Below are 22,848 nucleotides of genomic sequence, written 5' to 3'. Positions count from 1 at the left end.
TGGATTATTTCTTTTTTTATTCTTTATAATTTTATTTTCCCCTAGTTACATGTAAAAACAAGTTTTAGCATTGTTTTTAAAATACTGAGTTTCAAATCCTCTCCTTCCTCCCTTCTCACCCCATCATTGAGAAGACAAACAATCTGATATAGATTAAACATATGTAGTCATACAAAGTATTTCCATAATAGTTATGTAAAAGAAAACAGACAAAAAATCTGAAGAAAGATAAAGTTAAAAAAGTATGCTTCAATTTGTATTCAGACATCATAAATCCATCAGTGTTGCCTTGGATCATTGTATTACTGAGAATAGCTAAGTCATTCACAGCTGATCATCTTGCAATATTGCTATTATTTTGTACTCAGTACATTTCACTTTGCATCAGCTCATGTAAGTCTTTTCAAGCTTTTCTGAAAGCATCATGTTCATAACTTCTTATAGTATAATAGCATTCCATCATAATCACATACAACAAGTTGTTCATCTCTTCCCCAACTGATGGGCATCCCCTAAATTTCTAATTCTTTGCCTCCCAGAAAACAGCTCTTACAAATATTGTTTGTGCAGATAAATTCTTCTTTTGTTTGTTTTTTTATCTCTTTTGGGATTCAGACCTAGCAGTGGTATTGTTAAGTAAAAAGGTATGCATGGTTTTGAAATGGACAGACTGAGACAAGCACAGATAAGAGTCAATTGAGAATTTGGGAGCGTCTTTATAAGCCGGCGGCTGTCCTCAGAGGAGGCAGCAGCGAACAAGGAGTGTGTGTGCCTTTTAAGCATCTTAGCACTTCCTGGTACAGCCTTGTGGTTCCAACAGCACACATTTTTCACAGAACAGTTTTGACAGGGCTTCCTAGGTGCTGCTAGGCAAGGGAGCACAACAGAGAGTGGCTACTAGGCTAAGGGGCACAACAAAAAGTGGCTCTAGGCCCAACCCACCCTAGAAACTCAACAGACATTTCTCAACCCAGGGGGCTCCGGGGGGCCAGGGTGGGAAATAATGTCCACTTCAGTTTTATAGCCCTTTGGACATAGTTCCAAATTGCTCTTCAGAATGGTTGAATCAGTTCACAGCTCCACCAATAGTGTATTAATATTTCATTTTTCCCACATCCCCTCCAGCATTTGTCATTTATATTTTGTGTCCTATTAGACAATCTAAAATTGTTTGAATTTGCATTTCTCCAATCAATATTGAGTTAGAGTCTTTTTCATATGGTTATAGATAGCTTTACTTCATCTGAAAACTGATCATATCTTTTGATCATTTATCAACTGGGGAATGGCTCTTATTTTTTATAAATTTCACTCAGTTCTCTATATGTTTATGAAATGAAGGCTCTATCAAAGAAATTTGCTTCAAATTTTTTTTCGCAGTTACTATTGCCAATTTCCTTCCATCCTATCCCCTTCATTTATTCTATTCCATCTCCTTTCACCCTGTCCCTCCTGAAAAGTGTTTTTGCTTCTGACTACCCCCTCCACCAATCTGCCTTTCCTTCTATTAACTCCTCCCTCCTCTTATCCATTTCCTTTCCTACTTTCCTGTAGGGTAAGATTGATTCCCATACCCAATTAGGTGTGTGTGTGTGTGTGTGTGTGTGTGTGTGTGTGTATGTGTGTATGTGTGTGTGTGTGTGTGTGTGTATGAATGTATTATTCCCTCTTTGAGCCAATTCTGATGACAGTAAGGTTCACTCACTCCCTCACAAATCCCCCCTTCTCCTCCACTGTAAAAGCTTTTTCTTGTCTCTTTTATATCAGATAATTTAACCCATTCTACCTCTCCCTTTCACTTTCTCCCTGTATATTCCTCTCTCAACCCTTAATTATATTTTTTAGATACCATTCCTTCATATTCAACTGACACCTGTACCCTCTGTGTATACTCCAAGTACCCTAATAATGAGAAATATCTTATGAGTTACAAATATCATCTCATGTAGGAATGTAAATAATTCAAACTTATTAAATCCCTAATGATTTACCTTTCTTGTTTACTTTTTATGCTTTTCTTGAGTCTTATATTTGAAAGTCAGTTTTTTCTATTCAGCTCTGATCTTTTCATCAAGAATGCTTGGAAGTCCTCTATCTCATTGAATTTCCATTTTCCCCTTATGGATTATACTCAGTTTTGCTGAGTAGATGATTTTAGGTTGCAATCTTAGCCCCTTTGTCTCCAGAATATAATATTCCAAGCTCTCTTAAACTTTAATATAGAAGTTGCTAAATCTTGTGTTATCCTGATTGTGGCTCCACAATACTTAAATTGTTTTTTTCTGGATGCTTGCAATATTTTCTCCTTGACCTGGAGACTCTAGAATTTGGCTATAATATTCCTGGCAGTTTTCATTTTGGGTTTTCTTTCATGAGATGATCAGTGAATTCTTTCAATTTCTATTTTATCCTCTGGTTCTAAAATATCAAGGAAGTTTTCCTTGATAATTTCTTTAAAGATGATTTTTTTATATCATTGCTTTCAGGATGTCTAATTATTTTTAAATTATCTCTCCTGGATCTATTTTCCAGGTCAGTTCCTTTTTTGCAAAGAAATATCTTATGTAGTATTCTATTTTTCGTTCTTTTGGTTTTGTTTTATTGTTTCTTGATTTCTCATAAAGTCACTAGTTTCTATTTGTTCCATTCTAATTTTTAAGGAATTAATTTCTTCAGTGAGCCTTTGTATTTCCTTTTCCATTTGGCCAATTCTGCTTTTGAAGGCATTCTTTTTTCATTGGCTTTTTGAATCTCTTTTACCATTTGTCCTACTCTGGTTTTTAAGGTGTTATTTTCTTCAGTATTTTTGTGTCTCCTTTACCAAGCTGTTGACTCATTTTTTTCTTTTCTTTTTTAAAAATTTATTCATTTTTAGTTTTCAACATTCACTTCCATAAAATATTGATTTTTTAAATTTCTTTCCTTTCTTCTCCTCCCCTTCCCCAAAATGGCATGTAATCTGATATGGGCTCTACATATCCATTCATATTAAACACATTTTCACATTAGTCATGTTGTTGACTCATTTTTCATAATTTTCTTGCATTACTCTCATTTTTCTTCCAAAATTTTCCTCTAGCTGCCTTACTTGATTGTCAAAATCCTTTTTGAGCTCTTCCATGGCCTGAGACTAAACCATATTTTTATTGGAGGCTTTGGATATAGGAGCTTTGACTTTTTTTTCTTCTTCTGAATGTGTCTTTTGATCTTCCTTGTCACCACAGTAACTTCTCTAGAGTCAGAGGTTTTTCCCATTGTTTACTATTTCCCCAGCTTATTACTTGAATTTTAACTCTTTGTTAAAGTGGGACTCTGCTTCCAGGGTGGAGCGTGCACTGTCTCAAGCTTCAGCATTTTTCTGTAACTGTTTTCAGAGATACTTCTAGGGACCTGTAAGTTTTCAGTTCTTCCAAAGTAGTATGATCTATGGAGAGATGTCTACTATTCTCCTGGCCTATGTTCTGATCTGTGAGTGACCACAAGCACTCTTTTCTGCTCTGGAACTTTGAGGAGTGTCTCACCTCTATGGCTTCCACATGCTGTGCTATGCTAGTGCTCCTCATTACCCAGGACTACAAGTCAGATCCAAGTATGGAGAAAGTAATGGAGTTGTGCCTCAGTGCTAACAAAAAGACCCCTTTTGACTATCTCCATTTGACTATTTGTTCAGCCCCCTTACCATCTGTGTTCTGAGAGCTCTGGAAGCAACTGCTGTCATTTCTGTTTGAGTCACTCCCAAGGGCAGCTTTTGGTTTGCTGAAGGAACTGTACTGATGTACTCTGTGCTGTACTATGCTTCACTCTCACCTAGGTGCAACAGACCTTCCCTGCTGGCCTTTTAAGTTGACTTTGGCATCTGTGGGCAGAGAGGTCTGGGAACTACCACTGCTGCCAGTGATACAGTCACGCCCATAGCCTGCTCCAGGTTTGCTGGGGTTGGATTTGCACTGGCTCAGTTTGCAATGTACTGCTCACCCTGGTGCAATTTCCAATTGACCTTTCCAGTTATCTTAGGCTGGAAATTAGTTTCACTTCATCTTTTTTTGTGGATTCTGCTGCTCTAGAATTTGTTTAGCCTCAAGCAGGGGTTCCCAAAGTAAGTGAGACTGCCCATTGATGGGTGCTGGAACAAATCAGGGGATGGTAGAAACCTCAGGTGCAACTAGAGGATATTGAATAAAATAAGGGCAAAAGGGAAACATAAGGAAAGAAGAGAAGAAATTTTAAAAAAAATGGTTCATATATGTTTTACCTGTTATGTAACAGAGTTAAAAAGTCATAGTGATTACATTATTTTCCAAATAAACACATAAAATGCAAATCATAATGAATCAGTGGTAGTCAGCTGACAGCTCTTAACAAGTCAGTGTTGGAAGGTGAGCCTGTTTGTTGGGAAGTTCAGCATGCAGGGGTTGAAATATGTGCATGTAATAACTTGTTTACAGTATGATACTACACTGCTACATGATACAACATTGTGCAATAAAAATTTCAATGCAGGAAAAGCTGAACAAATTTACAACAAATTATTGAATTTAAGATGTGTCATTTTTTAAAAAAAATAATTTTTGAAATGGTTGAAATTATAAAAAATACATTAAAGGGTTAAAGAAAGAAGATTTTCAGGGAAGAGCTGAGTAATTGTTTTAAAGGGACAGTAGGTCAAATATTTTGGGAAGCTCTGGTTTAGAGTTTATTTTTATTTTTTATTTTATTTTGTTTTTTTAAATTTTTTTGTTATGCAATAATTCTCACTTTATTTGAGCCAAACACAAATACTAAAATATGAAAAGGAAGGATAACAGTGATACAAGAAAAAAGACAAGAATATAATAGATATCAACATTCCATCTTCAGAATGATAAACACAACAAAGAAGTTAAAACTAAATATTTGATCTGAACTTACTTAAATACATTAGAATCGCAAATTACATAGAGAGAACTAAATAGGATAAGCAGGGAATGGGCATTCTTTTCAAATGCATATAGAATGCTCATAAATATTAATTTCAGACTACTTTGTAAAAGCCAACAAATTAGAAAAGGCAGAAATATATGCTTTTATTAAACTATAATAAACCTAAAGTTGACCAAGAAAATATAAACTATTAAAGAAAAAGAGCTCACACAGCTATATTCCAATAAATCTTACAAGATAGAAAATAGATGACTACCTACAATAGTATCAATTACCAAAATTAACAAAAGGAAATTTTTTCCATGTTGTAACAGCTTTATCTGATATATGCCATTAGTCCTCATCTTCATTTATCCACTGCTCTGTTTGGCCACCAATCTCTTATCTCTTTCTTCAGCCATGGGGAGGCGCAAGCCTTTTCCACCAGGTAGAGATCCAAGGCTTGTTACCTTTGCCAATTACAAAAATGTTTGAAAGCCTAGTGGCAAAGCTATTGCCATTGGCATCCTTCACATGGACAACATCAAAAGAGCCTAGATGTCTCTCACCCTGTTGGTGATCACACCAATTCGACCCAAATTAGCACCACCAGTTACCATACATAGGTTGCCAGTATCAAATTTGATGAAGTCAGTGATCTTACCAGTCTCTAAATCAATCTGGACAGTGTCATTCACTTTGATTAGAGGGTCTGGATAACGGATAGTACGGGGATCATGGGTTACCAGATGTGGGATATCTTTTGTAGCCACAAAGATCTTTCTCACTTTGCACAATTTATATTTTGCCTCTTCAGCTGTGATGTGATGCACAGCAAAATGACCCTTGGTGTCATACACCAAACGGAAATGCTCTCCTCTCTTATCGATGCTGATGACATCCATAAAGCCAGCAGGGTAGGTAATGTCAGTACGGACTTTGCCATCAATCTTGATGAACTGCTGCAAAGAGATCTTCTTAACCTCATCTCCCATCAAGGCATACTTGAGTCTATTTCTAAGAAAGATGATGAGGGGGAGACACTCCTGCAGCTTATGGGGGCCTGTGGAGGGTCTAGGAGCAAAAACTCCAGTCAATTTATCAAGCATCCAATGCTTTGGGGCTGCCACACGTTTCAGATGCTTCTTGGGACCACAAGCCATAACTGTGCTGTGATTGGAATCAGGAGCGCCGGCAGGATGAGTCTGGGGTCTCCCGAGTTCTCAGTCGGGAGTAGATTCAGACCCCAGCCTGGTTCTCTACCAAAAGAGGCAATGTGGCCTCGGTCCACACAATACGCAAGGAAGGGAGTCACTCCAGAACTTGCCAGACCTCCCAGTTAATAACCACGAGGAAGCCTAGAGTTATTTTTAAAAGATATTTGGTGAGGTTGGGGGGAAAGCTCAGGCAAATTTCTATTTTTACTTCACCATCGTGGCTCCGCCTCTCCATAGATTATTTCATTTGATCATTCTTTGACTTTCTTTCTTGATGTAGGGAGCTATTTCCCTCCTTCCCCCCTTCTTTTCTTTTCACAGCTAGCTAGATTTTCACTTTGTTCCTCTTCTCCCATCATTTTTTCGCACCCTGTGTTTTTTTTTCTGTCACTTCTTCCCCCTCCCAAATAATAAAAAAACTAAAGGAAAATTTTATCACGATCTCTTTATTTAGACTCTTCCTCTTCTGTTTAGTCTGAATTTTTGTCATTGCTTCATGATCTCTAGGCTGGTGGATTGCTTCTTGAGACTCTATGTGTTCCTCAGGCAGTTAAGCTTTTAAAAAATACACAATTTTAATCTCCTAAACAGTTTTCATCTTATTGCCTTATAGATATTGTCTCACCCCTTTCTCATTCACAGAAATGTCATTCCTCTGGGATGTACAAAGTATAGAGGTATTGGGGTGAATTCCTTCAAGTCTCTGATCTTGAAGTCCATTTCTACCCACTCCCACTCAATGAACCCTGTCCTCTGTAGAAGGACCATGGGATCCCACCCTTCTGAATTCTAGTTACCCCCAAGGGCTATGATTTCTTTAGAGTCTCTCAGTACCCATCTCTCAGGACTGAATTGTTTACAATTGACCCCCAGGCCCATAAGAAAAACAAAGCAGAGTCTGATGCTCAATAAAATGCATTTAGTATGAGAAAAAGACTTGTAGGGTACAGAAGGTTGTACAAAGGGAGCAAGAAAGTAGAAGGGGTTCTTATGTTGCTCAAAAGGGAGTAGGAACAGGTTGGGATGATAAATTTTCTAGACGCTCCTCAGGGAGAGGACATCTGTAGACACAATAAGTCAGGCAGTGAGGTGTTTGGAATGTCCTGAGCAAGGTCTTGAGGTTGCAGCTTCTGCTCAAGGTTTCTGTTGAGCTGATCAAGATTGTCCTTGAGCTGATCAAGGCTGGTTCTAGGGTTTCTGGTAGCTACAGGCATCTCCAAATCCAGCCAGGATTCACTGGTCAAGTGATTCACACTGGTACATCAAGCAGCTCTGAGCCTTGGAAATCCTTCTAACTGGCTGGTTGTTTGCTATATAACTCCATTGTCCTGCTCTTTGGCAAATAAGGCAAGTTCTAATGTATAGTATAGTCATTACAGAGCACCTGCACGCATTTGATAGACCCTCCTGAAGACCGACCAGAGAGAATCATGTTTTGGGGGCTAGCAAGAGGTTAGAAGTTATCCTCAAGAGACAAGGCACACAGTGAAAAGTTCAGCCTTTCTAGGCTAAGGGACAATCACAAACAAGGGGGAGATAGGCAGATCAGCAGTCACCAAGAAACTCAGTCAGCAAATATAAAGTAATAGATCAAAGTAATGCCATAATGACCAAATATAAACTTGCCAAATAATGATCAATATAAAAATGCCAGGTTCAGTTCTCCTGCACATTTTACCTCCAGTTCCCAATGTCCCACTAAGTGGTCTGGTCCCTGGAGGCATCTTTTCCTGGGTCAGTCTGGAAAATATCCTGTCTTCAGACTTAGCTCTTCAGCAGGTTGACATCCCTGGCTCAAAATAATTTGTAGAGACTCCTTAGATGTATCCTCTAAAATCTTTTGAAAAACAGATCTCAACACAAGGTTTCAGTACCATTTAGGTCACAAATACCTAAACTCCACACCTGACATAAACATTGTTAACAACAAGCTAAAGGGCTAGTGATCCGCTGATATATGTAAGATACTCAAATACAAATTAAATATTTTTAAAACCCACAGAAGGCACAAGTTTTAAACCCTTCCAAACTACATTGGCATTTACTTGATCTTGCTTTCTCAACATCTTCACTCAGTTGTTTACTTCGTTATTTTCTTTTTAACTGTTAATGATTCTGGAATTCCAACTTTAAATGGCAGGCACTTCATTTAAATGCGTTCTACTTCACTTTAATTATTAAAAGCCTTCCCAGGGAGCAGTAGAGAGAGATTATGGCTCTAATCCTCACCCCCCAAAAACAGGGTGTGGAACACTTTTTATTAGATGATGACATCTGATACTCAAATAAATTTACCTAAAATTAACCAGCTAACTTCCATCACAGGTAAAGACTAGGGATGACACTTAAATAATGAATTTCAAAACAGTACAATCAGGGTTTATCTCCACATTAAATACTAAACTCAAATAATATAAGCTTTTCCATTGATGTAACATAAAAGATTGGTGAAGTCACTCTCCTACAAGAAAACTGATTGCCTTCAGTTTGTTTTGTTCAAAACAAAACTGAAGATATTTCTGATTTAGTTTTAATAATGAATAAAATAACAACTTGGTCCCACAAACTGTTGCCCACTTATACCCAATTATTATCATAATTTTCAATCATTTAAGCACCTTGATTTATATAGAAATATATATGTTCCTAGCAACAAGCAGCTGACTAGGCCAAATTTTCATTTACTCAGCTGTTTGGGTTGTGGAATAGCTACCAATTCAGAGAGAAAACTGTAAGATATTACAGACTTGTATTGTGCTCGTATCTTCTACTGAGCATTTTCCCTGATTATAGAAATGTGCTACAAAAGGAAAAAGCTGGGACATAAGTATAACAGCATCCAACTGGTCCTTGATGATAACACATATCAGGCAGGATAAAGCGTTCTTTGCTCTTTTTGACTTCAGATAAGAGTGTAAGGGATAATTGAATTTTGTTTCCACAGAAATCATATGAAATGGAATTTTTGAAACCTAAGGAGTCATACTTATGGCTAATGTAAGAGATGCAGCCCAAAGTTGGAGACCAGACACTCTCTTTTCTTCTCTAAGAATACCTTTTTCTTGTGTATCAAAAACTGCCAGTCAGGTGCAGCTCACTAATGATGAGGCCCATTAACTCAGACATTGTCTTAGATAATGGAACTTTTCTTATGAATGTCCTGGGTTGAATCTTCAACTCACACTTTTGTCAGCTCTCTCAGCAACTGAGAAAATTCCTTTCTCATGCTATGGAGATCATAATATCTGATGCAAACATCCCAGGAAAAGACTAAAAATATTTATGGCTGGTCATTTCTTTACCAAATAAAGTATAAAGAGAATGAGGATGAAAAGGGGGAGGGTACTGAAATGTGGATGTGAGAGATCTAAGAAGGGGGTGAGTTTTAGGTGTTCTTGGGTAGACTGTTGATCCTGAAAAGTCCAGCCTGACCAGTGGGGTACAGAGGAGAGAAATGTAAATCAGATAGGAAAAGGCTTTGTAACTGTCTAAAAGAGTGTGACTTTTCTAGGGGTCACGCTTCCAAAATGATGGGAAATAAAAATGTTTTTTCTTTCTAAATTCTCTAATGACTGGGGGAGTACTTGGTAAGATAATTATTTCTCAAAATAGTGGGGGTTTGTTCAGTATTTGGAACATCTCAGGAAAGGGGCCATTGCAGTTGAAAGATGGAAAGACAAATCCCAGTAATTTAATTGATCACATTTGGGCTACATGCCTTCCTCTCTGTAGACTGGTCAGGAGTCCAGGACCAAATTAATGAAAGAGGCTGCTATGAATATAGGAAAGAAGGGGAGAAATAAAAAAAAAGTAAGTCGGTACCTGTGGGAGTCGGGCAGACTGTGACAGGCCAAGGTAGGAACGAGGGCAAAGGTGCCAGGATCTAGTTAATCTCAGAGGTTTTTGTGGAGGTTAAAGATTAGGGACAGGATGAGGAAGATGAATGACAAGATAGGAGACAAAAAATAAGGGAGACGGGAAATATCATAATCCAAGATGGGGGAAACTAGGAATTTTATGATCCAGCATAAGGGGGAAATTTTATGGTGTAAGGATTTAAGGACAGGGCAAGAGGATAGAGCTTAAAAATTAAAAGACCCAGGGAACAAAGCATAAGGGAGACAAAAGCAATTCTTTTGGTACAGGTTCAAGATAAGGGGAAAGAGGATTTTAGGGTGCCTACAGGTTGCAGAATAAAGTAGGGGCTTCACAAAGTACTGGAAAAGTAACTCTTAATATTATTTTTAACCCTTAGGGCACTGTTTGTATCCACATCAACTATTTAGTACTGCTTTAGCTACTGGGGAATCCCACTGAGATAAGACCCTGGAGGAGACTTGGGCAAATTAGCAGGATGGGGGTGAGGGGAGCACAGTATAAGCAGAAAGCTAGGATTATGGTGACTACTATGAATGAGATAGATGAAGAAAACACCAGCGAGGATAAAAGCGTAAAGGCAGAAACTGGGGGGCTAAGAAACAAAGGAGTTTTGGAAAAGGAAGGAACCTCAGATGGGCTTTTCAACGTGTCCAGTAAGCTGGATGTTTCCATTGTGGGAAAGTGGGACATTTTAAGAGGGAGACTCCTGAGCTGAAGCAGAAAAGAAAAGATTCTTCCTGTGATTAATTGTGAGGAAGATTACGGAAGTCAGGGTTTTTATTTTTTATATTAGGTCCCACTTGGAACCCCAGGTAAACATTAAGGTGGGATGCAGGGAGAAGGATGTGGAAATAAACCAGCATGTCAGAGATGTTGGGGGGGGGGGTAGAGAAGAGATCTAGAAGGGTCTCAAGGACATCTTTTTGAAATTGCCTAGAAGTCAGAGTAAACTGGCATGTGATGACTCTGAGGTTTTTGGGAGGTTTTTTTGGACTGGTCTAAATTCTAATTCTAAATAAGTTTGTTTCTTTAAAAATCAATAAGAAAATTAGATTTGTGCACACTTTGTCCTGTCAAGTGTCTTGTTTGTGTGTTTGTGAAATGTTTAGGTTTTGTGGTGAGAGTTTCTAAGGTCTGTAATTGAAGAGAGAGAACATTGGGAAAGAATTTCCTCTTTAGGCTTTCAGTGGGAGATTAAGGTTCCTTTCTTCTGGGTACCAACACTAGCAACTTGGGATATCCAAATAAAGTTAAATAAAAAGTAGCAAGTAGCTTTTAGAATTGATAAAGAATCAGAACCTAGGCAGCCCAGAGGAAACACGGGCTGAGAGGGAAAAGAAAGCTGAAGGTTTGAATTCAGGTTTAATTAGATCATAAAAGCTATACTTTATGTTTAAATTAAATCAAAATGTCTGATATCAGGCAATGTGTCTGAAACTGCAAAAATAAAGGGGTTTTTTAATATTTTTTTTAAAAAAGTGATCACTTTAGGATTCCGGTGGTCTGTTTAAAATGCATTATAAAAGCTCTTTGCAGAGGGTGGGGGGAGAAATATGGCTCTCTTGGTTTATAAATTATTAGGTATTTAACTCACTAAAATTTCTAAAAGATGCAGAAAATCATGACAGAATTGGGGTGAGTGGTGAGGATTTTTTAAATTTATTTGAAATGTAAAGGAAAATGAAGGGAGTCTGAGTTTGAAACATTAGGAAAGAGAGGAATAAAATCTTGAGTGGAAATATGGAAGGTAGAAAAAAAGACAATTTCAGTTAAAATTGTTTTGTTATCAGTTATGGAAACATGGTAATTATGCAAAGGAAAGACCTTGCAAAATCTCCTCCTGTGATTTTTGCCAATTATGTGCACCAGGTTTTGTTACCAGAGAATTTAGGAATTTTGTAGTATTTGGTAATTAATAATATTGGGATAAATTGTAAGCTTTGCACAATCTTCTGTATGATTTTTATAAGGCCTACTAAATTTCTATTTGCAAGATAATTTGTTTTAGTAATTTGATATTAATGACAGTTATATTCAAACCTACTGTGAATTTCCTAAGGTTCATTCCTAGATCTGCTGTGTCCTTGCATCTGCCTTAAATGGGTGCTTTAAGAGAAATAGCAGTATGACAGCACAGTCCTGGGTTTGTTTGGTTTTTTTTCCATTAACTCCTCTCATCCAAGATCTGATTAAGAAGATCAAGCTTCACCTTTCCCCACCTGGTGAGGGCCCCACTGGTAATGACCCTGGTCCCCTGAGGCCAGAAAACTTGGAAGTATTACCCAAGAGAAACAAGGTTAGAAACCAGTCAGCCTCAAAACGTGGATGAGCTTGCTGTCCTAAAATTGTAGTCTTAACATGTTAATCATGAGATTCTGATGCTCTGTGTAAAGCGTATTCAACAAAACTGACGTCACCTGATTGGTAAGAGGTTTCATTCAAGTTTCAAACTGGTCAACTCTTGTATACGGAGTTTCTAAACAAAGAACTTGGTTGGTTGAGAATTTGCAAGAAATGATCTCTAGTAACTGGCTTTTGTAGGAAAACAAGTTTAAATTTGAGATGTGAGAATAACGCAAGTATTTCAAATCTTGCTGTTTTCAATCTGAATAGGTAGTCATCCCATATACCAAAGAGTAAAATCCCTGGAATAGAACATTCTTTCTAAATATTACAGGAATAATTGGATAAAGGGAAAAGAAGTTTGTGAAATAAAGATGCAAGCGCAACATTGTATTAGTATCCTACAGGCTAAGGTTGGGATATATTTCAGTTATTGTAATAAAGGTATATGTCTGCATAGAATAAGGTCCTTAAATGTTTAAAAATGATGTTCAAATAATTGGGTATTGATACAATTGACTAAAGATCCTAGATGTTATTTTATTAATTACTGAGACTAAATCAGAAACATATTCAGTTTGGGGAAAAGAATTTCATGCAGTTTTCTTGGAGGTAACTTGTGGAATAATTTTGCATTGATGGAAAATACTGTGTGTTCTCTGGTACCCCAAGACCTAGAGGATTTTATGGGGAGAAGAAAATTAATAGTTTGTAATGTTTGGAAAGTTTTCAGGGGAACCCTCATTTGGTGGGGAAGATTTTGCTGTTTTGATCTGAATTCATTCCATGACCTAAACATGAGTTAAAGTTAGTGTTTCAACTGATATGTATACAGTTCAATTCCTGAAGTATCTCATTCCTTCAGATAGAGCTTGGTTAGAGAAGGATAAATCCACTTGAGAAACACATGCAAATCTATGGGAGCAATAACTTATGATCTTAATGGGAAATTTGATTTTATGTTACTATTTAATCAAGAACTAGAACAAGTGTAGAAACGCAAGCTAACTACTTAAGGCTCACTTTAAAGATGTTGCCTAACAAATATGAGATTACAGTCACATCTGAAACTGATTTTTGGAATTTGCTATTCAAGACCTTATGGGACTGTTACTTGACTGTCTTTCTGGGTCTTACTGTAGCTATGGTTACCAAGACATGCTGTTTGAACCATTGATACCTGAGGTCAAACCCTGTGAGGTAAGAATTGCAGAGGGTGTTCTCATGGGAAGGTTGAGAGAAGAACTATTCTGCATGAGCTGAGGTAAGATTCTCCTGACTCAATTTCCTCACTATGACACCTGAAAGAATTTAAGGCTGGTTCCATGTAGTTGGCAGTCTATACAACTTCTGCCTGGAATTGACAGGAAGTCTGGGAAATAATGTTCCCTTACTTTAGTTATGTCCTTACTCTTTCAGGGCAAATTTCTATAATCAAACGTTTTGTTAGAACAATAACAAATATATTAAACAATAGATTGGTACTGGAATATTTGAGGTTACGATAAAATTGATCTATTTTGGCCTGGAATTTTAGCCCAAATAACAGCAATCTATTCAGCCTTGACATCTTACTAGTATATATTCCTGTATAAGTTAGGGACCTTTAATTCTTCATAAAGGTATGGAGAAAATTAGGGTCAAGGCCTTGTGAAACAAGTACTTAGTTAATATCACACTTGCCTCAGTTTTCTTACAATTAGTTAATTAGTTAAAATAAGAAGAATGGATTGTGGCTTATACTGTAAATGCCTTAAAGGAAGCAGAACACAACCAGAACTTGCAATTGTTTTATGACTTGATATGTACTGTGTTAAAATGGAGTACTCAAAGTATTTATGTATGTATTGGAGTCTGTTATTAATTCCTTAGTAGAATCTCATCCTCATGATGGGGGAATGAATAATGAATTAATATAAAGTATAAAAAATGTGAGTTTCTTAAACATGACAATTGGTCAAGATAACAATTTTGATTTTATAAGAATAGTAAAGGATAAGGATTGAATGGTAATTTAAAATGGTGTCAAGATGAATTTTGTAGGAAAATGGACAGAAAAAAGATTTCTACAAGAAGGTTCTCAGCAGATGCATTGCTGGAGATGGCTGGAACAGCACCCAGACCAGAATAATTCATCATTTTCCTATCACAGAGCTGCCACGAGTCATCAAAGTTTACCAGGACTTCAACACAGAGAAGAAATTTCCCTTAACATTTTCACTCCCTGCTCCAAACTCGCCTTCTTAAGTTAAGATTCATCCTGGTATAAAGACCAACTAAAGAAATCACTTTTGCTTTTATATCCAAACTTGCATGTTTTCATTAAGCCAGTTTCATTGCTTAGGAACTTCCATAACCCACAACAACTTGATTTTCAAGGCCTGTTGACCTTGCCCACATAGATGGTTTCCAGGAACCTGGCAAGTTTACAAAATGAGGGGATTGACAGGGACCCCAGAGAAGAGGCTGAGCCTGGGACCCCTGTCTGCCTGAGGTGGACTGCTCTGAGTAGACAGAAACAACCCAGATAGGGTTTTCACCTCATTTCCCCCCTTTTCCCACACAGGAATCAAGGACAAATTTTAGGTTTTTAGAGTATGTCAGCAATTCCAAATAACTTAGCTAAGAATCGTCCAGCTTGCCTGAGTGATAGCCAAAATCTGTGAGTCCAGTGAATCTGCAGAGGCTGACCCTGCTAACCAGCCTCAGAGACCTAGTGCTGGCCTCCATCTCTTCCAAACCTGCTGCTGCCCCTCAAGAGGAGGAAGAGGAGGACACTGCAGCAATGTCTTCATTTCCTGAAGGAATGTTGCGTTGTCCCACACTGGAACATTGCAAGCCAGTGCCTTCACCCGAAGGGTCCGATCGTCTGTCAGCAGAACCAGGCCACGTGGCTGCGCCTGGCTTGGCTTGTTTCTCCAGGCAGGCATGGTGTTCTTGGCCTGAGCTCTCTGGTAGTTGAGGCAGCAGGCTAGGATGTGGTCATCGTTATTTCCCTGCTGGCTGAGCATGCCCCTCCTGTGGTCCCCAGAGGTTTCCAGCGCCGCCCCGTGGCTGCTGAGGGCCTTGAGGTGAGGGTTAGAGAGTTTAAATTGCTGCTCCAGGAAGTCAAGGGTCTTTTGGGCCAGCTGCTGGGTGGAATCCTCAGAGGAATGCAGCCCAGTCTGCTCGTCTCCCTGCTGCCCCTTGGCCAGGCCATTGAGCTCATGGATGACAATCAGGGGCACCAGAAGGATGTGTTTCCTCTCCTCTAACAGCTTGCTCAGGCTCTCTAGGTGTTGAATGAAGCTATTGGTGTCCAGCACCAGGAACCCGGGTCTGATCTCTTCTTCCCTCTGCCTCTCTTGAGTCGAGGCCTCCAGAATAGCCTGGATTTTCTCTTGGCGACGCTGCTCTTCTGCTATCCTTTGGGCCAGGACCAGCTTCTTGGCCTCCAGCTCCCTAATGGCAGAGCCCAGCACGCCCCCGCCTTCCAGCAGCGAGTCTCCTGGGAATTCTTTCCCATCTTCCCGACGTCCCAGTCGTCTCTGCCGTAGTTTTGGCGTTTTCTCCTCAAGCAAGTCTGCAGCAGGGGCCGAGCCCTGGCCAGGCCCATCCTCGCATTCCTGGAGGGCCTTCTCTTGCCTGCAGAGGGCTTCCAGCAAATCCTTCAGCACAGTCACTCTTCTGCAGTTGCCTGCCACGACCTCGTCTGAGTTCGCCTTCAGGAAGCAGGGGCTTGGGGGAGTAGACCCGAAGGGGGCAAAGCCAGAGAAGAGCTGATCCTCTTCCAGGATGAGAAGGGTGAGTCCCTTCCCCGGTTTCAGGGACAAGGGTACCTCTGAAGTATCCACCATCAGCAGTGCTTGAGAGAGATGTTCCAGGGTCCCCCACACGTCCCTGGCCATCTCTGGGTAAGGCTTCAGGGTGGTGGGAGGAGGGTTCCAGGTAGGCCTGGAGACGAGCAGCCATTGAGAACAAATATTCACACTGGGGAGCAGGGCTTTGAGGGCGGGGCTGAAGGAGGAAACCATGATTTGACTAGGTGCACCCTCCTCCTCTACGGGGGACGCGGGAGCTCTGGGACACTGCTGAAGCCAGTAGGTGCAGCCCCTCAGCAGCAGGTGAAACATGGCCAATCCCAGAGCCGTAGCTCCTCCCTGGATGGAAGGACACCGCGGCGCTGAGGCAGTCTGCTGCCTTTGCGAGGAGTTGTGCGCGGCGAAGATGTTGATGGCCACGAGGCACAGCATTTGGTGGCTTCCCAGCGAAGCGGGGCTTTGGTGCAGGAGGAGCTGGAAGGTCTGGAGCACCTGATCAGCCACGGCAGGAAAGGTCTCCATTCCAATCCCGGTAAACAACTGCCCGTGAGCTTGGAGAAAACTGCGGATGAAACTCTGCTCCAGATCCCCGGCGCTGCCCCCGAGACTGCTGCTGCGAGCCAGCTTGAGTCTCTCTCCTGCCTTGCGTGCGCTTGCTGCCAACAGCTTCGTGAGGTTTTTCTGGCTGCAAACACTTGCGCTTGCGGCAGCTGAACTTCTCATGAAATAACACACAGCCTCCAGCTTTCTCTTGGTGTACACTGCCAGCAGGGCCAACTGGTTGTAAGGGCGCTCGTCTGAGGGATCGATCCGCTGAGCTTTGAGGTACCAGCTCCGTGCTTGGTCAAAGTCGTTGGCGCCCCTGGCTTGCTCCCGGTACCTGGCGATATCTCCTAGGCAAATCATATACCTCTGGGCACAGGCCAAGGCACACTTCAAGGGTTCTTCTGAGGGCTTGCTGCAAAGGCTCAATCCATCGCTATGGGCCGCCAGCTGAAACCTGTAACGCCGCTCGAGTTTTTCAAGCAAGGTCTGATAGAAGGCAGTGCCCTCGTCCAAGACAGCCAAGAGCCTGCTGCGAACGTGCTCTGGGTGCATCGTTCCTGGATGCCGAAGGAGCTGCCCCAACCTCTCAATCACTTGATGGAAGGCATTCTTCCACAGGGCCTGACTCACGTGCTGCACTTCCGAGAAGCCCACGTCAGAGAGGATGACTCTCTCGTAGTGGCCCAGCAGCCTTGTTCTGTGCCGCGCCACCTCCTCCAGGTCCCCTGCACTGACTGGGTCCTTAGAGAGCAGGCTGCTGAGCTGTGCTTCTTGGTGCCTGGCCAAAGAAAGAATCCGATGAAGGACCTGCCTCTTGCTGTCCTGTCCCGGCTCTTGCACTTTCTGCAGGGAAAGGGGTCGGTGCCCCGAGGCAGAGCCCTCTGCTCCAGCATCGTTCCAGCCCAGTCTCCAGGATCCCCAGGGGGTGCATTCTGGGGAGGCTGCGGCGTTCGGGGGCGGGGCAGGTCGCTGGCCAGGAAGGGGGGAGATTCGATGGTTACCCCGTCGAAGCTCCTGCTGGTATGGGGTTTCCTTCCTCCGCCTCATCTGGATTGGATCCACGTTGCTCGACTTCTTCCAAGCCTTCCTTCCGTTCATCTTCAGCTGCCAAGTGGAAACAGGATGACTGAGAGTGATGGAGACAAGAGGCGCCGAGTGTTCTTGGACTGTGTTTTGGTGAAGAGGGCTCCTCGAGGATAGGAAGAGCAGGAGGTCGAGGTTCGAAACAGCGATATGGCTAAAAATGAGTGATGCCACGAGTCAGTGATGTCCGGAGATGACTTTTCTGACACCTTGTTCTGAAAACGCTAAAGTAGAGAAGTCAGATCTCGAGAGAGAGCTTCGGCACGTCTGCTCAGTGGGAGCTTCTGTTGCCTTCTGCCGGGCCCTGGCCCGCTGCCTTCCTTTTAAGGGGCCCAGCTCCAGGGCCCGCCCACGAGCAAATGACGCAACCTGGCGCCAGCTAATCGCAGCAAATTGAATGCCAGTGAAGGTCTCCTGCCGGAATTCCCCCTTACCCGGGACTGATGAATGCCTGGACGGACAGCAGATCCACAAAGTCAGCTCAACGAATTCTAGGAACAGGTATGCCAAGTAATAGTATAATGACCAAATGAAAATGTAAACCAGTTTCAGTTGAATTGCACATTTTGTCTGCAGTTCCCAGTGCCCCACCCCGCGGTCTGGTCCCTGGAGGTATATTTTATCGAGGCAGTCTGGAAAATATCCTGTCCGAGGAGTCACCTCTTCAACCCTTTTGACATCTCTGACTCCAAGTAACTTGTAGAGACTCATTCCATGTGCCCTCTAAAAGCTTTTTCAAAACAGATCTCAAGGCAAGATAATGGCCAATGCTCATTACATCTTTATCTAAACTTCATACCTGACTTAAATATTGTTAACAACAAGCTAAAGGGTTACTGCTACACTGATGTTTGTAAGATATTCAAATGTGAATATTTTTAAAACCCACAGAAGGCAGAAGTCTCAAACCCTTCCAAATTACATAGGTATTTACTTGATGTACTTATTTTCTCAAAATCTTTACTTAGTTGTTTACCATTTTGGTTTTAACAGTTAATGATCCTGGTACTCCAACTTTAAGTGCCACTTAATTTAAATACATTCCTCTTCGCTTCAATTATTCAATTTCCTTCTTGAGAGGAGCAGAGACAGATACAGTGCTAATCCTCACACAAAAACATAGGGCACAAGATGCTTTTTATTAGATGATGACATGTGATACACAAATCAGTTTACCTAAGTTACCCAGTTAATTTCCGTTACAACAAAAGACTCACTTTGACACTTAAGTCATCAATTTCAAAACAGTATCAAATAAGTTGTTATATGTAACAAAGCATCTTTGTACCACAGGACAGCTTCAATAAACAAGGGTTATCTTCACATTAGATATTGAATGCAGATGAAATGGACTTTTCTCTTGGTGCAATACAAACAATTCCAGAAGTTACTCTCCTCCAAGAAAACCATTGCATTGTTTGTTTTGTTCAAAACAAAAATGAAGGTGTTTCTGATTTGGTTTTAAGAAGTAATTGAATGGCAGCTTGGTCACATAAACTGTTGCCCACTTATACCCAAATATTCACAGCATTCTTAATCACTTAAGTACCTTGATTTAGAGAGAAAAGTATCTGTATCTAGCAAAGAGCAGCTGACCAGACCAAATATTCATTTCCTTAGTTGTTTGGAATATGGAGTAACTACTTAGATTGAAAGCAGTAAGATCTTACAGACTTGCATTGTGCTCATATCTTCTACTGAGCATTTGCTCTGATTATAGAAATATGATATGAAAGGACAAAACTGGGAAATAATTACAGTACTATCCAACTAGTCCTTGATGACTCAACAGATATCTGGATAAAGCATCCTTTGCTCTTTTGGACTTCAGGTAAGAGTTACAGTTGACAAGCAACATGCAGTAACATTTCCACCTCTTAGATTCAGGAATAACCATGTGGGAAACATTCCTAAGGCAAAGGAAATTCACAATGGAGAAACTGAGCCAAAAGCATACTACCTTAGACTATGCCAAAGTCATCCTCTGGGTTTTCTCCCAGATACAGACCTTCATCTGTAACAGTTCAGGATCCCATTCGCTCTGAGTAGCTTGTGGCATTTCTCTGCAAGTGTGGATTACTGATTTAATGAGCCACCAGACAATTATGTATGAATTTAAAAGTCAAACAATAGCAGTTACAGTTTCAAGAGTGTTTTACCTCAAATGGCAAATTTTCCTTATCACAGTTCAGAGTTACAGGCAGTTCTTTTTACTCTCATGGAGTTGCCAGGAGCCATGAAATTTTGCCAGGACTCCAACGCAGAAAAGAGACTTCACTTAACATCTTCATTCACTCCCCTTCCCCCCCCCCCCCCCCCCCCCGACTTAAGCTTAAATTCATCAGATGGGAAGACAAATCACAAGAAATCCCTTCTATATTATACATAAATTTGCAAATTGTCATTAAGTCAGTTTCATTGTTTAGGAACTCCACAACTCCTACCGAGTTGTTTTCCCTGCCCTGCTGACCTTGCCCACATAGATAACTTTCAGGAACCTGGCTAGTTCACAGATCTAAGGAAAGGACTGAGAAATGGGAGGCTGGATTAGGGAACGACATTCTGTGGTAACAGAGTAATTGGAAGAGAGATTTGGCCAGATAAATTTCTAAATGAAGTAAAGGCATTCCATTTTAGTCTTCCTAATCAGTATCCCAGAAGGGAATACTTCCAGGGATTGAAGGTTTGAGGGAAGCTGGCCAAGTGAGGTGGAGTTTAGAACCTAGGAAAGCAATAGATTTTAAGCACTGGTGGACACCTTCTGGGGGTTCTTGAGCACCCCAGTCACTTTATGGTCCTCTCCCAAATTGGAAAAACTTTAACTAATAGTCCCATCAGACCCTTAGAATTTTAGACTTCAACTATTTAGACCATCATGCCTTCAACACACTTACTAATCATTAGGAAGTGATGACTTGGTCTTCATCACTTCCACTTCAGCTCTCTATGATGATGGACAAGACCTTTCCTAAAGATGAAAAGGCAATTGTCATTCTCTTCCTATGACAGCCATTCTAATCCTGGCAATTATCCAGAGAGAATTAAATGTCTGAACGACTTCTTTGACTATTGAAGCTGTCAAGAACTCAACACAAAGTTATGGTGGAGTGAGGACTGAGGAGAAAAGGAACAGGCCTCTAGACATGAGGCCTGTGGAGTTTAAGGGATAGAATGTGTTTGATGAGAAGGAGCAACTAGGCAAGTGCATGGGGGTGGGCACAGTAAATTTCAAGAAGATTGGAAAGATGGGAGATGGCGAGATTGTGGCAGGGTTTCGGTGCCAAAGGGGAACTGTATTTGATCCTAAAGGTGATAAAGTGCCCCTCCTCCATAGCAGAAATATATACTGTCAGAGGGATGATACCTGAGGAAAATTATTCTGTCAACAGATAAGATGGTGGATTGGAGGAGGGAGGAGATTTCGGGAGGAAGAAGTTTGAGGTAGGAAAGTACATGAGAAGGCTCTTCCAACAGGTGAAAGGTGATATAATTCTATACTACTCCAGTGGTGGCTGTGTCCTAGATGAGAAGGGGACATAGAACTGAAGGTATATGTAAGTTCTGTGGCAGTAGAAATTAATATATTTGACAATATATTGGATGTGAGTGGGTTAGCAGTGGGGTTGGGCACCTGGGGAGTCAAGGTGGGGGAGGGGAGAGAGGAGGGGGTCAAGGGCAACATGGAAGTTGCAAGACTGGTTGCATTGGAAGGGGTTGTTGCAAGACACATGAATAGGAGAAGTGGGTAGAGGGGAAGGTAAAAAGTTGCTTATAGTTATATAATGATAGATAGTGTAACCATATGAGTTAAGGTGTAAGCAGCACATTGTGCCTGTTTCATACTGATTCACTTTGACACTGCTAAAGTTAATGTCAACCTGTGAGGTTATTGCTGACAAATTGCCTTTTTGTGTGCTCTGCTTATCACCAGCCCCCATTAAAAATTAGGGAATGTCTGTTGTTGGTTCTCCCATTATCAGCAACACCCTCGAGAAGAACAAATTCAATAACCCATTATCATGTCTCCATTGCTGTCTTTTTGGCTGCCAGGATCAAGAGTGAACCTGCTAGAGGCCAGAATCCAAAAGTTCCTGTTTTACACAAGACATAGTGGAGCAGTATCTTGAAGGCAAGGCGAATATAGTGTTTATTGGGATGTCAATAGGAGTTTCTGGGTGGTCCCTAAGTAGTGTGTTGTTTATTGTAGCTATGGTCCTAGGGATCTGTGTCCCCAGAAATGGGAGGATGAAGTATGCACCCCTTCCCAGGAATGGGAGGATGTACTCTCTACCCCCAGAGGCCTTGAGGAGGCTTTGCTGAAATTTGCAGGTAGGGAGCTGCGAGGTTTGAAGCCTGATTGTGGGAGATTCAGACTGATTTAGCCCTGGAGGAGTGGGAGAATTAGTGTGCATTGCCAGAAGCAGCAGCATCCAGTACCAATCCAGAGGGACCCCGACTCAGTGGGAGAGAACCCAAGGTAGGAGCTGCAGCAGCAGCAGCCACAATCCTAGGGGGAGTGATTCCTCCATCTCTCCAGAGCAGAGCCCCTAGAAGATAACTTCTCCTTCCCCCTTCCTACCTCACTGTCACTCTTAAGGAGACCAGACAGAGCAGCGGCAGCCAGAGGAAAATGTGCCTACGGGGGATGGGGGAGCCTAGCAGGCGATTCAGTTTCTTGTTCTGTGTATTGGTTGAAGTTAACTACTATGAAAAAAACTAATGACAAACTGTTGATTGATTTAGTACAGGAGCTGAAGGAAAGATAGGCATGGGAAAAAGCCCTAGAATTGTTAGAAGACACTCTGGAGTCCTTTAAGAAAGGGGAGGACCCCGGGTTGTAATGAAGGGGAAGCAGAAGCTTCTTTTGAGTTTCCCGGCACAAAGCTATAATATAAAGCTCCTACAGAGACAGAGGAGGAGTTCAGTTTCTTTTGAACTTAGTGTGGGAGCAGCAGCCTGCAGGAGTCAGAGCTGGAGTGTCAGCAGCCCTGCCCACTGGCCATGGGGCTGTGTGAGGGAGGCTTTGCTGAAGAGAGCCCAGGCCAGAGCAGCTCTTCCGCCCTTGATGGAGGAGGATGAGC

The 22,848-nt window shown here is 41.3% G+C and overlaps 1 pseudogene; it reads right to left on the bottom strand.

The window, feature by feature from the left end:
• Positions 1 to 5,270: 5,270 nt before the first annotated feature.
• LOC140512692 (small ribosomal subunit protein eS4-like) lies at positions 5,271 to 6,079 on the bottom strand (annotated as a pseudogene).
• Between the last annotated feature and the right edge of the window lie 16,769 nt (positions 6,080 to 22,848).

This window comes from Notamacropus eugenii, chromosome 6, assembly GCF_028372415.1.
Source record: "Notamacropus eugenii isolate mMacEug1 chromosome 6, mMacEug1.pri_v2, whole genome shotgun sequence".
NCBI classification, from domain to species: domain Eukaryota; kingdom Metazoa; phylum Chordata; class Mammalia; order Diprotodontia; family Macropodidae; genus Notamacropus; species Notamacropus eugenii.
Note: the sequence above shows the minus strand (reverse complement) of the source record. Positions and strands in the feature narration are given on the sequence as shown.